At 38.4% G+C, this 16,041-nt stretch overlaps 1 protein-coding gene across 4 annotated transcripts in view; it reads right to left on the bottom strand.

Annotated features, from left to right (window-relative positions):
• Window positions 1–16,041, bottom strand: part of ccdc177 (coiled-coil domain containing 177) — a 173,403-nt gene that overhangs the window by 111,052 nt on the left and 46,310 nt on the right. For 2 of the 4 annotated variants that reach the window (XM_076877657.1, XM_076877654.1), the window contains exon 2: window positions 13,493–13,580. The exons of the other annotated variants lie outside the window; for them this stretch is intronic. The gene's annotated coding sequence lies outside the window, so the exon portion shown is untranslated. The remainder of the gene's footprint in view (window positions 1–13,492; window positions 13,581–16,041) is intronic. 4 annotated transcript variants of the gene reach the window in all.

The following is a 16,041-nucleotide window of genomic DNA, read 5'->3' on the forward strand; positions in this document are numbered from 1 at the left end:
CCATCATTAAGAAAGTTGGTCAATCTGTATCCAGTGAGATCCACTGTTCACACAGTGTGTCGTCTTTTAATAGGATTCTCTGGTATAAACAAGACAAACACAGAGCTCTAAAGTTCCTCGGATACCTAAATGTAAACTCCCCAATCCCCGAGGATGATGTGAAAGGGAAAATCAGCTTTAATGGAGATGGCAGAAAACATTCAAACCTGACCATTTCTAATGTGTCAGTGACTGACAGTGCTGTGTATTTCTGTGCTGCCAGCACGGTACTACAGATTCCACTAAAGGCAATACAAAAACCTCTCTTAATGTCTCTGCAGAGAGATTAATATCTGAACACCTGCAGCCAGTATGCAACTAAATCTAGCCTTGGAAAAAAAATACTGAAAGCTTGAAGCTAATTTTCATCCCCTTTGAAATCACATTGGTGGCTCTTTTCAAATATTAATAGTTGCTTCAATCGCTGGAAGAATTAGAGCATTAATGTTAATCTATGAATAAAGCCAGACACATAATTTTTCTTCCTGCAATCAAGCCGTACCCATTTTTCTGTCAAGATTTTCACAGTCAGCCATATAAATGTTGAAACAACGATCATAAAAATGCAAAGCCTCTTGTAATCTGTCTTCTTTAGCCTTTATCTAGTATCATTAAAAGTGGTAATCAACAGTTGTACTTCATGAAACCATCTGAAACAGCATCGACATAATGGTTAAACGATCCCTCCTCATATTGTTTCATCCATTTGCTGTGTGTATCAGGTGTTTCCCAATGAACTTTTTCCATTAATCCGTTTTGTACTTATCCTATTCTGGGTCACAGGATGAGAGGTGGGGCACACACTGGACAGGTTGTTATGCTTTGGAAGGGCTAACATAGAGACACAGAAACATCATGGACTGCAGGGGGATGTCAAGTACCACAAATACAACTGTCAGTGGTGAAACCGAAGATAACAGGATCACAGAGCTCCCCACAAAGCAGTGACACGCCCACCTGAAACTCTTGATATCAACATAAATTCAAACTGTCATTTATTCATGTGTTCCTATCGTCTACAACATGGACATTTTCATATATGGTCACCTCACTTTTTTGATATTTCTGCTTTGGATCAAAGGTGAGTTGAGTAAAATCTCATTTATGGCGTTTCTTATTTTAGAGATGGCAGAAACAAGCGATTATGGTTTAAAGTTTTATACTTAAAAATGTTCATTATTAACCGAATTGTTCTACACACACAGGTCTAACTGATGCCAAGGATGTCAAACAAACTCCCATGCTGTGGGAACAACAGGGTAATAATGCAACAATGGACTGCAGCCATACCAAGGATGCTAACTATATCCAGATGTACTGGTACAGACAGCTGCCAGGAGAAAATATGGAACTGATTGTGTTCACAACAACAGCCAAAAAATACGATCACGACTTTGGAAAATTCAGCAAAGAGAAATACTCAGCCACAAAGACTGAGGTTCATGATGGGACATTTACAGTGAAGGACCTGGAGCCAAAAGACAGCGGCTGGTATTTCTGTGCCGTCAGTAAGCACAGTGATACAGACTCATGTGAAAGCTGAACAAAAACCTCACTGAATGGTTGGCACAAGTGTTGCAATTATTCCCTGTACTGTAGGGGGACCTCAAGTACAACTACACATCAGAGGATCATATGAAGGTCTTCAGCTTCTCAACTACCAGCTCTCTCACACACACACACACACACACACACACACACACACACACACACACACACACACACACACGCTTGTTTCTTAAATTTAGGTTTGTCAGAGCACAATTATTGATCACAATTGGTCTGATCAAGCCCTCTTTAGCTCTGTTCTTAATTAGAGGTACTGTCCATTAAAATGGTCATCTGTACTCGTCACTCTGCTCACTTAAATTAACTTATGCCAACACATGGGGAAAACATGAAAAGTCCACATTCCCCCCAGGTACTCGTGCTTTCTCCCACAGTCCAAAGACATGCAATTAGCAGGGCTATGTTAACTGGGGGTTCTAAATTGCCCATAGGTGCGAATGTGACTATGAACGGTTATCTGTTTCTCTGTGTTAGTCCTGTGACAGACTGGTGACCTGTCCAGGGCGTTTCTCTGAATCCAGACAGAATGATTGGCATCCACACACCCACCCATTCTTTTCCACTTATCCTACAACAAGATGTTGGATACCCCGTCTCTTAACATACTATCCGACCTTCTAACTTCATTTAAACAGCTAATCAGAGTGCTTAGGAACATAGATGAAAAATATAAATATTCTACTGGATAACCAAGGTTTTGGAGTGTAGTTCAGGTCAAGTATTACGGTACTTTGACTACTTCTACAGGTAGCAGCAGAACTTTAGTATAGTGACAGTTCAGGAAGAGAAGAGTGCATTATGGCACCACGTAATGAACTAACCCGTACAAGAATGATTTTTCTTTAGGCCAAACATTTCAAAAGTTAATATGGTGTGTTTTTATACCATACATCACAGTTATTAAAATGACACAAATCTTTGTGGATACTAAAAAAAAAAAAAAGTACCTTTTCAAAACAAGACTGTATATGGTGAAAAATGCAATACGGTGGAAAATGATATATGGCAACTACTTTGATGCATGTTTAAAATGTATGCATATGGCTCAAAGATGTATAACTTTGACCCACTGGTGTTACTTGAGGTTTATGCATGAAACTTGGTGAAAAGAGTCAAACACTGTCGCAAATTTCAGAACCTTTTGCCATATTGTTCTACTGTTCAGGCCTCCACTGACAAAGAAAGAAGAGAAAATTGTAATAGAAAATTTAGAAACACTATTGGAGAGCTTACAAAGCTTTGCCATCAGCTTTCCAGCAGGTGCTGAAAAATAGCAATCTACTACACCAGGTGTTTCTGGGTTGTTGTTATTTTGAGTCCTGTCATTAGGTGGCAGTATGTCAACAGGTTGTGGCTGTTAAGAATACATTGCCCACCTAAAAGAAGTTGATTTCCAAAAGGGAGGGGTTCATTCAGATATGAGATATCAGTGTTACAGAAGCTACAGCTACAAAAGTAAAGAAGCAATAACGCAGGCAACATAAATCCATGAATCTGTGTGCAACCAAAAATGATCATCTTTTTGTTCTGTATGAGCTTTAAAATGATCCTGGTGTCAGGTAATGAGCTCTTTTTACTTTTCCATTTTTTGAAGATTCTCTCTCATGTTACTATGTTTTACATTTTCTGTTAACATTTTTTGTTTCACAGGTTCCTCACTCAGTGACCAGGCTTACCAGAATCCAGCTGATATGTATAAAGAACAAGGACAAAGAGCAGACATCACCTGTTCACACAGTATAGACAACTATGATCGAACCCTCTGGTACAAGAAAATAAAAGGCCATCTACAGTACCTGGGGTACATAGTAGGAAACCTAGGAAGTCCAGAGACTGGGGCAAATGTGACAATAATTGGAAATGCAAATAAAGACCAGACCTGCACGTTGACTATTAAAGATCTCACCCTGAACAGCAGTGCTGTGTACTTCTGTGCTGCTAGATTCCACAGTGCTACATATCACTGATCCACAATACAAAAACCTCTCAATCATATTTTATTTGATCTCTATGTCACAGCTCACAAGCCCATGCACCTGTTTTGCAATATCTGGAATATATTCATTTGTATTGCGAATGTAAAGCATATGTTTAGGTGGAGGAGGATGCATATTGACACCACCCACAAAATTGCTGGGGAATGCTTACTCAGACAGGAGGTTATAAATATTGCAACTGCTACAATTTGCTGTATCTGATTGCCTCTAATTCAAGCCAGGAGTCAAAATGATCATCTTATTTCTTTCCATTATTTTAAAATGTTTTCTGGTTTCAGGTATTAAACAGTGTTTACTACAATCTTGTAAATGTGCAGTTTAAGTATTACTTCATTCAATTTTTTAAAATGTTTTTTTAAATTTGGCTTTGCATCTTGGCAGCCTCAATGCTCCTTTTTTGGTCTAATTCTTTCTTGTTTCTTTCCCCACAGGCTCCTCTCTCAGTGACAAAGTCCACCAGAGACCAGCTGATATTTATATAAATTCCACAGATACAGCCGAAATCTACTGTTCACACAGAATAGACAGCTATGATCAAATCCTTTGGTACAAGCAGTTAAAGAACAAGCAGCTACAGTTCCTGGGACGCTTGTACACAAGCATGGCAAATGTAGAGACCGGAGTGAACGTGTCAATAACTGGGAGTGCAGATAAAGACAAAACCTGCACATTAACTGTTAAACATGTCACCCTGAACAGTGGTGCTGTGTACTTCTGTGCTGCTAGATACCACAGCGCTACATATCACGGATCCTCAATACAAAAACCTTATAGTGGTTTCCATGTCTGCATGAAACTCCATGACAGGCAAGCTTAAAGCCAGTTATATCGTTTCCTTTCATAAGGTGGCAGTACAGCCCCACAGTAGCTGACTTGATTGTAACATTAAGAGGAGATTTATCCGGGCCCACCCATTTCATGAGTTCATGTCTGTGTGCTGATAGGCAGCTTGACTTGAAAGGAGGCTGGAAATTACCAGTATAAATGTTTATGAACTAAAGGATAAAAAGACTATAAGAACAACACTGTAGTCTCTTATTTTTCAACTAACATTTAGAAAACACAAAATGTTTTTCTTATTGCTAAGCACTACTTTTAACACCATACTGGTTTCAGGTAATGACATTTTTGAAATTTATAAAATATATTAATATTTTTGACTAATAAAGCAATTCTCTAAACATGCTAAAAACACAGTATTTTAACTTATTGCATTGAATTAAGTCTTGTGTATTTTCTTTTCCGATTTTTTTTTAACAGGTCTCTCTCCTAGCGACCGCGTCCACCAGGAACCAGCTGACATGTACAAAACATCTGAAGATATAGCCAAAATTCAATGTTTGCAGAGTATCGACGACAACCACAACCGAATCCTCTGGTACAAGCAATCAAATAGCCAGCTGCAGCTCCTGGGGTACATGGTAGCAAACAGAGGACTTCCAGAGACCGGATTTAACGTGTCAATAGATGGGAGTGCAAATAAAGACCAGACCTGCACATTAACAATTAAAAGACTCGACTTCAATAGCAGTGCAGTGTATTTCTGTGCAGCTAGTTACCACAGTGCTACATATCACTGAGTCACAATACAAAAACCTTGCAATTGGCAGTTTCTCCCTTACAGCCCACAGCCCCTTGCACCTGTATCCTAACCAACATTGGTCTTCTGGTTAGAACGAAACATTTAAATGGGAGGTCCTTAATGTGAAGTAAAGCTTTTAATTGCTACCTATCATTATACAGGCTTCTTACTGACAGTGTTACCTGTATCTCACTGTAGAATATAACAATGATTGCTATAGTAGTCACCATATTTTTAGTCTAATCCCTGTGGCTTCAGGTACATGAACATTTTAAGATATGTGATAAAAGAGGGCCTTCTTTCTTTTAATCAGAAAATTATTATTATCAAATTGTATTTTATTCTTACAGGTCAATCCCAAGATATGTTTCAACAACCTGAAATCAGATGGAGTTATGTTAACAAAGCTGCACACATGAACTGCAGCCACAACAAAGATAAGGGCCACCTCCAGATGTACTGGTATATTCAACGACCAGGAGAGACCATGAGGCTCATTGTCTACACGGTGTTTGGTGGGAAGCCGGACTATGGTGGAGCCCCTGAGATTAAATATTCAGCCAGTAGAAAAACCATTGAGAACGGCGCTCTAACTGTGAATCATTTGCAGCAGAATGACACTGGTGTGTATTTTTGCACTGTCACCAAACACAGTGATGTGAGAAGTAAAAGAAGCTGTACAGAAACTGCCTGACAATTAATCTGATATTAGAGATGACTTGATATTCATGTCCTCCAGTAGGTGGCGATGAAGCTCAAGAAATACTGACATCAAAACCTTAAGCAGCTGGTTTCAAGAGGAGGGCGTCAGTAAAAGTGTGCATGGTAAAGTGTTCAAGTCACTCTGTGACAAAAGCTCATCATGCCGATTGTTTTGGCTCACTTGTAATCACATTCACCATTCCCACTTTATATTATTTATGGTATCCATGTAGATTATTCATTTTCTCTGTTTCTAGGCGTTTGTCTGGGTGCTGAAGTTTCCCAAACACCTTTGGAAGTTTTCAGAAGACCTGGAGAAAAAGTGCAGCTGGTCTGCAGCCATGAAAAGACCGACTACATGCTCATGCAGTGGTACCAGAAATCCCCTGGAGACCAGGCTCTGAAACGCATTGGACATTTATATTACAACAACAAAGAGCACGAGGAATCGTTTAAGACACATTTTAATATTAGTGGAGATTTGAGTGGAGAGAAACCAAAGAAAGCTTCTCTGTTTATAGTGGACCTAAAGGTCTCCTGAGCACAGTGCAGTGTATTACTGTGCAGCAAGCTTTGCACACTGAGAGGAAAACCCCTCCCTGTAATACCAAAACTCAAACCCAATAAAGCGAATGGTTTTAAACTGAATGCACTCGCCCCACCTTGTTGTTAAATGCTGCCAGTATAATTTTCACTTCACTTTCCTCTTAAACCTCAGTCAGTCGAATCCCAGTAATTAAAAAGTAAACTCTAAAACAAATCAAAGGAATAGAAAGATGATTCCCTTTCTTGTCTTCTGGTGTCTGACAGGTAATAACTTGTTTGCATAACATAAAATTATCTAAAAGTGTCAATGTTTATGATTTAAACAAAATGTTTTTGTTTTTTCCCCCCCCCTGTATTCAGGTGTCTGTCTGGGTATTGAGGTTCGTCAGTTTCCCTCTGGGGTCATCACTGATGTCGGATCCAAAGTGCAGATTTTTTGCAGTCATGAAAAGACTGACTACAGGGTGATGCTCTGGTACCAGCAGCCACCCGGAGAGACAGCTATGAAACTCATTGGGTTTTTAAACTTCAAAGCAGTCACATTTGAAGACCAAAATAACGATAATTTCAGTATCACAGGAGATCTGGGTGGGAATACAGCAAAAAATGGCTCACTGACAGTCAAAGTTGTACAAAAAGAGCACAGTGCAGTGTACTACTGTGCAGCTAGAGAAACACAGTGACAAAAAGCTCCTCTGAACACTACAAAAACTCCACAGCCCGAAATCATCAGTGGTTTGACATAAGAAAGGGAATAAACTGATCTAGAACACCTGCTTTTGTGGTTTTGGTTTTTGATTTTTATATAATTTTGTTCTAATGATGCCACACTGATAACATATTTAATACATAATAATATGTCAAAAACAAGATATTGTGTGGATGATTCATGTAAAGAATAATGGTATACAAAGAGCTAAACTGAATATTTATATATAAAAATTTTTTAGTTGCAGCTGAAATCTACATGTCCATACGTATTTGGACAATGACTGGATTTTTGTAATTGTGTCTCTGTAAACCAACACAGTGGATTTTAATACAAACAAGATGTCTGACCGATTCAGTGGGTAACACTGCATTCACCTTTTTAGACTTATAAAAAGCTCCCAATTTTCAGAGGTTAAAAAGTATTTGAACAATTGACCAGCAAACATTTTTATGACCATGTGAGCCTGTTGCCTAATTATCCCATGAAAGATTAAGCAGTGTTAAGAGTTTAACACTTAGTGTTGAACTTGTATTTGGTAGCTTCTCAATTAAACATTTCAATATGAGGACGAATGACATACAGATGAAAGTGAGGAAGGCAAAAAACATATTGCAAAACATAAGAATCTTTTTCTTTAAGACAAATAAATTTCACTCACTTCCCAGAGCTCATGGCCATAAGTGTGGCTAGAGAAAAAATTAAAAGTGAATATAGCCAAAACAGTTAGCCAAAACCTTATACTGTCCCTATACAGTATGTTTACTTGAAAGTTCATAGAAAGGTTCTGGCAAAGATTGAAAATGTGTAACTCAAAGTAAAAGATACTATTTTAAGTCCTTTGATAAGCTGACAGTATGCCTGTAGTGTAGTGGCTCTTCAGAATCCACTGCAACACCACCCAATTTCCTGGTGGGAGGGTTTTAAAGAAATGGTGTATGAATAATCAGCAGAACTGAATATACAGTTATGAAAGCAAGGAAGACATACCAGCTCTGTTCCTGAGTTTAATTATGCAACACAACATGATGATCACTTTCTTCTGCATAAGCTTTAACATTATCCTGGTGTCAGGTAATGCACTCTTGTTAACTTTTCAATTTTTCAGGATTTACTCTGATTCTATATTTTATATTTATGTGAGGTTGCTGATTATTCATTTTTACAGGTTCCACACTCAGTGACCAAGTCCACCAGAATCCAGCTGATATGTATAAAAATCTAGAAGAAACAGCTGAGATCACTTGTTCACACAGTATAGACACCTATGATCAAATCCTCTGGTACAAGCAAACAAAAACCGGCCAACTGCAGTTCCTGGGATACATGTTTGCAACAAGCCCATCTGTAGAGCCTGGAGTGACTGTGACAATTTCTGGGAATGCAAATAAAGACAAGACCTGCACACTGACAATTAAAGATGTCTTCATGAACAGCAGTGCAGTGTACTTCTGTGCTGCTAGATACCACAGTGCTACATATCACTGATACTCAATACAAAAACCTTCCAATTGCCAGTTTTTATCTCTTACAGCTCACAGACACTTGCACCTGTATTCTAACCAACATAGGTCTTGTGATTATAATCCGGTAGTGGAATGGGAGGTCCTTAGAGAGAATTAAAACCTATAACCTCCACCTACCATTACAAATAACAGCAGGCTTTAATATTTACAGTGTCAGCTTCATCTCATTGTAGAGCATCACTATGATTGCTCAAGCCCTCATTGTATTTTTTGTCTCATCTCTCTGGCTCCAAGGTACATAGACCGCTCAAGAGATACCTGGACTTTAAAGATTTCTTGTCACCATCTAACGCCTAAACATTTTGTTTATTGAATTAAGTTATATTTTTTTCTTACAGGTCAATCCCAGGATGTGTTTCAACAACCTGAAATCAGATGGAGTTATGTTAACAAAGCTGCACACATGAACTGCAGCCACAACAAAGATAAGGGCCACAACCAGATGTACTGGTATATTCAACGACCAGGAGAGACCATGAGGCTCATTGTCTACACAGTGTTTGGTGGGAAGCCGGACTATGGTGGAGCCCCTGAGAATAAATATTCAGCCAGCAAAGAAGCCATTGAGAATGGGGCTCTAACTGTGAATGATTTGCAGCAGAATGACACTGGTGTGTATTTTTGTGCTGTGAGTAAACACAGTGATGTGAGAAGTAGGAGAAGCTGTACAAAAACTGCTCAACAATTAATCTGATATTAGAAATTACTTTCATCTCCTCCTGTAGGTGGCGTTGGAGCTCAAGAAATACCGATCAACACCTGCAGTAGTTGGTAAATGTCAGAGATGTTCAGACAGGAGCTCATCATGCCAACAATATTCAGTTTCATTTAATTCAATTATTTGATATAGCGCCAAATCACAACAACAGTTCCCCAGAGGTGTTTTATATTGTAAAAATAAGAATCAAAATAACAAAATAAGACTAATAAAAACAAAACAAAAACATAAACTGAGAAAAACCCCAACAGCGCTTCGGTGACAATGGTAAGGACAAACCTCCAAACTATATGCTTTATGAAAAAGAAAAGTTTTGAGCCAAATCTTAAAAGTGGAGATAGTGTCTGTCGCCTAAATTCAAACTGGAAGCTGGAAGTTCAGTGCAGCTCATCTGCAACTACAGAAAGGCAGAAATTCCCTGGAGACCAAGCTATTAAGTGCACTGGACATTTGCATTACACCAACGCAACGAGGGGAAAACCGAAGTCCTCATATGCACCCCTGATAGGTTTCTATCGCAGATAGTGAAAGCCCTTGGCCCTCTCACACTTTATGTTAAATCCTCTATCAGGAATTTAGGTGTCACCTTTGACTCGAGTCTCACATTGGACGGGCATGTGAAATCTCTAGTTCGGTCTTGTTTTTATCATTTAAGAAATGTGGCTAGGCTTTTATCTCGCTCTGAACTCGAGATTGCTATACATGCATTTATTTCATCATGCTTGGATTATTGTAATTCGCTGTTTATGTGTCTAAGCAAAGGTTCTCTGGATCGTCTGCAGCTTGTGCAAAACGCTGCAGCTAGGCTTTTGACAAAATCCTCCAAGTACTCACATGTGACACCGTTATTATCTCAGTTACACTGGCTTCCTGTTAAATTTAGAGTCGATTTTAAGATCCTGGTCTTGACCTACAGAGCTGTGCACGGACTGGCACCTGCCTACATCTTTGATCTGCTACAGCCTTATGTCCCTAGCAGGTCTTTGAGGTCATCTGATCAGGGCTTACTTGCTATAAAAAATACTAAGAGGAGGACTAAGGGTGACAGAGCTTTTGCCACTGTGGCCCCTAGACTGTGGAACTCTCTCCCCCAAGCATTAAGAACTGCGGACTCAGTAGCAGTTTTTAAAAAACAACTCAAAACTCACCTTTTTAAAACTGCTTTTGGTTAATTTTTTGCCTGTTTTATTCTCTCTTTTTAAGTCTCTTTATGACTTGCAGCACTTTGTGATTCTGTCTTGAAAGGTGCTATATAAATAAAAAATTATTTATTTATTTAACAAAGATTTTCATAATAAACAATGATGTGATGTTTGCTTCTACCATAAGAGAGTGTGGGGGGTATGTTAAGCTTTCTCTCCTCTGTGTGAGTTTAACATGAGTATGAAGATTTATTTTAATATTAATGGTGATTTGAGGAAAGCAAAGAATTCTTCTGTGTTTATAGCCGACCTACAGGCACCTGAGCACACCGCCTTGTACTACAGTGCAGCAAACTATGGACACAGAGGAAAACCCCTCCCCTTAATACAAAAACTGAAAAAACCCAAAACATTTATTTTGATGGGTTTGAACTGTTTATACTCCTCCTACCAGCCAGCATAGTGTTCGCTTCACTTTCCTTTTAGGTCTTAGTTCAATGTGGTCACACAGTTGATCTGAAGTCATATCCCAGCAATTTAAAATCCTACAACTCTTAGGCTCATATAGTTTGACGTTATCAAAGGAATGTGAACATGATTAATTTTCTCTTTTTCTGTTGCCTAACAGGTAATAACTTCTTTACTTACTACAAGGTTATCTGAACATGGACGGTTTCATTAAATGTGGCATTATGTTATGATTTCAATTGAATTTGTTTTCATTCTTTATCCAGGTGTCTGTCTGGGTATTGAGGTCCGTCAGTCTCCCTCTGAGTTCATCACAAAAGTTGGATCCAAAGTGGAGATTTTCTGTAGCCATGAAAAGACTGACTACAGGGTGATTCTCTGGTACCAGCAGCAGCCTGGAGACACAGCTATGAAACTCATTGGGCATTTGTACTTCAAAGATGACAAATATGAAGAACAATATAAAGATCATTTCAATATCACAGGAGATTTAAGTGGGAATACAGCAAAGAACGTCTCTCTGATAGTCAAAGTTGCACAAAAAGAGCACAGTGCGGTGTACTACTGTGCAGCTAGCAAAGCACAGTGACAAAAAGCTCCTCTGAACACTACAAAAACTATGCAGCCTTGAATCAGTGGTTTACACAAGTATAGGGAATAAACTGATCTCAGACACCTGCTTTTGTGGTTTCTGTTTTCAACTGTGATGTTATTGTTGGTTCATTCTAATTATCCATCCCACTAATAACACATTTAATATACAATAAAAGTTAAAAGCAACAGCTCTTTTGTCGGTGATTCGGATGAAAATATGAGCATATCAGGAATTAAAACACAAGGATTACATCACGCAGAAAGGAAATAACTAGGAAATCTCCCAAGTTTAAGTTTCTTTTAGTGGTACAGGGAAATTAATCTTTGCATCTCACTAATCAAAATAAATGGTCTTATCCCTACGGGCTTTACAAAGTGGTGATTAGCATTTTCTATTAAATATTCATTAAAGAGGTTGCATGATTTACCAAAAAGCCGTGGCACTGACTAATGATATTCTTATGTGCTTAGATATGGGTGAATATTCCATTTTAGTTCAACTCGATTTATCTACACACCACTGATCATGGCGTTCTTATTAACAGCACAGGCACTGCTTGCAGATGGTTCTCAACAGGTCCCATCTCAACACAGATTTTTGACAAACTATAGAAAAAAAGTGGTTCATATTTGCCAGCTTTGCCACTGATTTTACTGGCTTTGATGGATTTACTTCTAATAAAATTAAAAATCAAAAAACGTTGATGCATCTTGTGCAAACTTTGGTGGTCTTTTGTGGTCTTTGGATGTTTTTAAATCTTCCAATAAAAATGTGGCAGTTGCTGGAACTTTGTTGGCATTACAATATTAAAGGTTTACTTGGTGACCTGCATTATGCAGAAAAACAAAATTGCAAAAGTTCTCTTTAAGGTAAATACCGTTCAATCACTACCCACAGCTCATGACCTTAAGTGTGGTTTGAGAAAAATGTAAATTTTCAAGAAATTGAATATAACTGAAAAACTTAGTGGGTTAGAAAAGGACATTATAGGGTTCATAGGAACCCAGCAGTATCACATAAAATGCCCAGAGATTATACTTGAAAATATAGGTCATAAAGAAAACTTCAATTTAGAACCAAGTCCTTTCATAATCTGGCAGTAAGTCTGTAGGGTAGTGGTTCCTCAGAACACACAGTAACACCACTGTATTTCCTCATGGGAGGGGTTTACCAAGAAATGGTGTATTAATAATCAGCAGAACTGAATATACAGTTATGAAAGCATAGACAACTTAACAGCTCTGTTCTTGAGTTTAGTTATGCAACACAACATGATAATATCTTTCTTCTGCATAAGCTTTAACGTTATCCTGGTGTCAGGTAATGCACTCTTGTTAACTTTTTTTTATTTTTCAAGATTTACTCTCGTTCTATATTTTATATTGATGTGAGGTTTCTGATTATTCATTTTTACAGGTTCCTCACTCAGTGACCGAGTCCACCAGGATCCAGCTGATATGTATAAAGAACAAGGACAAACAGCACAAATCACCTGTTCACACAGTATAGACAGCTATAATGTAATCCTCTGGTACAAGCAAACAAACAGCCAACTGCAGTTCCTGGGATACATGTTGGGAACAACCCAATTTCCAGAGCCTGGAGTGACTGTGACAATGGATGGGAGTGCAGATAAAGACAAGACCTGCACACTGACAATTAAAGATTTCGTCATGAACAACAGTGCAGTGTACTTCTGTGCTGCTAGATACCACAGTGCTACATATCACTGACACTCAATACAAAAACCTCCTCACTGTCTTGTCATCTCATTGCACAGAGTTTCTTGCACCTGTATTCTAACCAACACTGTTTTGTGATTATGATCCAGTACAGGAATGGGAGGTTCTTAGAGTGACTTAAAGCCTTTTGTAAATAGCAGCAGGCTGTAATATTTACAATATCGGCCGTATCTCATTGTATAGTATCACTATGAGTGCTCGTAGAATTTGTTGTCTCGTCTCGCTGTCTCCAAGGTAAATGAAGCCTGCAAGAGATACCTCGACTTTAAAGATTGTCAAACAGATACAACCAATCTGATACAAGAAAAGACTTGACTTTTGTCTTCCAGTAGGTGGCACTAGAGCTCAAGAAATACTGATATCAAAACTTGTGCTAGCTGGTAAGAGTCATTTAATGTTCCGTTTTCAGACAGGTGCTCGTCATGCTGACAAATTTCCATGTATTTTGATTTATTAGTAATTGCATTAATCATTCAGGAGGACCCCTTCATATCATCTATATTCCATTTGTTTCTTTCTAGGTGTTTTTCTGGGTTGCAATTTACCAAACACCTGTGGAAGCAGCTCATCTACAAGCACAGGAAGACAGAAATCCCCAAGCTATGAAGTGCATTGGACATTTGTATTACAACATGATCGGTGATTATGCGATGTTTGTTTCTACCATACGAGTTTGTGTGTTCTGCTGAGACAGGTGGAGATTCCTTGTTAGCTGGTTTGCAGAAAATACTGCATGCAAATTGGATATTTGGATAGAGAGAAGCATCTTAATTTCCAGGTGACAGCCACCTCACCCCGCTGTTTGCTTCCCCTGCAAATAACGAGCCAGCAGTTAGACTGCTAGTAGCATTGAGTGTTTGTGTGAGAAGTCTGAGTATAAGCAAATTATTGAAATGTGAAAGCTGAAAAATGCATTCTGAAATCTTTGTGTTTTATATTACTGCCAATATGAGTGGTGAGTAAGCAAAGAATACTTCTCTATTTATAGTTCAGGTAAAGGCATCTGAGCACTCTGCAGTGCAGTAGTGTGCACACTGAAAGGAAAACCCCTCCCATTAATACAAAAACTCAAAAACATCAAAGTGGATTGTGATCTCTTAAATAGATGCCAGCCAGCATAGTGCTCACTTCACTTTCCTTTTAGATCTTCGTTCAGTAGGGTCACGCAGTTAATCTGAAGTCAGATCACAGTAATTTAAATCCTAAAGCCTTAGGGCACACAGTTTGACATGTTATCAAAGGAAGGTCAACATGATTAATTTTCTCTTTTTCTGCTGCCTAACAGGTAATAACGTGTTTACCTAGAATAAGATCTTCTAAACATGGAAACTGATCAAATTATTTAAATGCATCATATGTTTTGGTTTAAACTGAATGTGTGTTTTTTTTTTAAAAATATTTTTATCCAGGTGTCTGTCTAGGTGTTGAGGTCCGTCAGACTCCCTCTGAGTTCATCACAAATGTTGGATCCAAAGTGGAGATTTTCTGCAGTCATGAAAAGACTGACTACAGGATGATGCTCTGGTACCAGCAGCCACCCGGAGAGACAGCTATGAAACTCATTGGGTATTTGTACTACAAAGATGACAAATATGAAGAACAATATAAAGATCATTTTAATATCACTGGAGATTTGAGTGTGAATACAGTAAAAAAAGGTTATCTGATTGTTCAAGTCGCACAACAAGAGCACAGTGCAGCATACTACTGTGCAGCTAGCAAAGCACAATGATAAAAAGTCCCTCTGAACTGTACAAAAACTCTTTTGATAAAACACGCTCTGAAGCACCTGCTTTAGTGGTTGTCTAGTGGCTTAATCCATCCATAGAACATGCTAACACACTCATGTTTTATTCTTATCTATCTAGGCATGTTGTTCAGATATGTACTCTTTATATAACAAGGAATGAAGTCCAAATAATAAGTACAACTTTAAATCATAAAAGTAGTAAAAGCAGACATGCCTCTACAAGCCTCATGAAAATCTTCTGCTAAGATTTGAAAAGACCTCTTCATCTCAGCACACATGTACATGCATTAATGCCATGAAGTACTTAAGGATCCTTAAAGGTGGTGCAGTATAAATACCAACAGTTTGAGGTTATTACTATTCAGGTAAAGAAGAATTTGATCTAGTTTTATCTATTTTTATCTATCAGCCAGCAAAATAAAACATTAAGAAAGGGGCTCTAACTGTGAATGATTTGCAGCAGAATGACAGTGGTGTGTATTTTTGTGCTGTCAGCAAACACAGTGATGTGAGAAGTAGGAGAAGCTGTACAGAAACTGCTCAACAATTAATCTGATATTAGAGATGACTTGACTTTTATGTCCTCCAGTAGGTGGCGATGAAGCTCAAGAAATACTGATATCAAAACCTTTAGCAGCTGGTTTCAAGAGGAGGGCGTCAATAAAAGTGTGCATGGGGAAAATGTTCATATCACTCACTGTTCTGTTTTCAGACAGAAGCTCATCATGCTGACATTATTCAGTTTGTTTTGGCTCACTGGTAATCACATTTATCATTCAAGGATCCCAATTTATATTATCTTTCGTTTATATGCTGATTATTCATTTTCTCTGTTTCTAGGTGTTTGTCTGGGTGTTAAAGTTTCCCAAACACCTTTGGAAGTTTTCAGAAGACCTGGAGAAAAAGTGCAGCTGGTCTGCAGCCATGAAAAGACCGACTACATGCTCATGCAGTGG

This window comes from Maylandia zebra, linkage group LG19, assembly GCF_041146795.1.
Source record: "Maylandia zebra isolate NMK-2024a linkage group LG19, Mzebra_GT3a, whole genome shotgun sequence".
Classification (NCBI taxonomy): domain Eukaryota; kingdom Metazoa; phylum Chordata; class Actinopteri; order Cichliformes; family Cichlidae; genus Maylandia; species Maylandia zebra.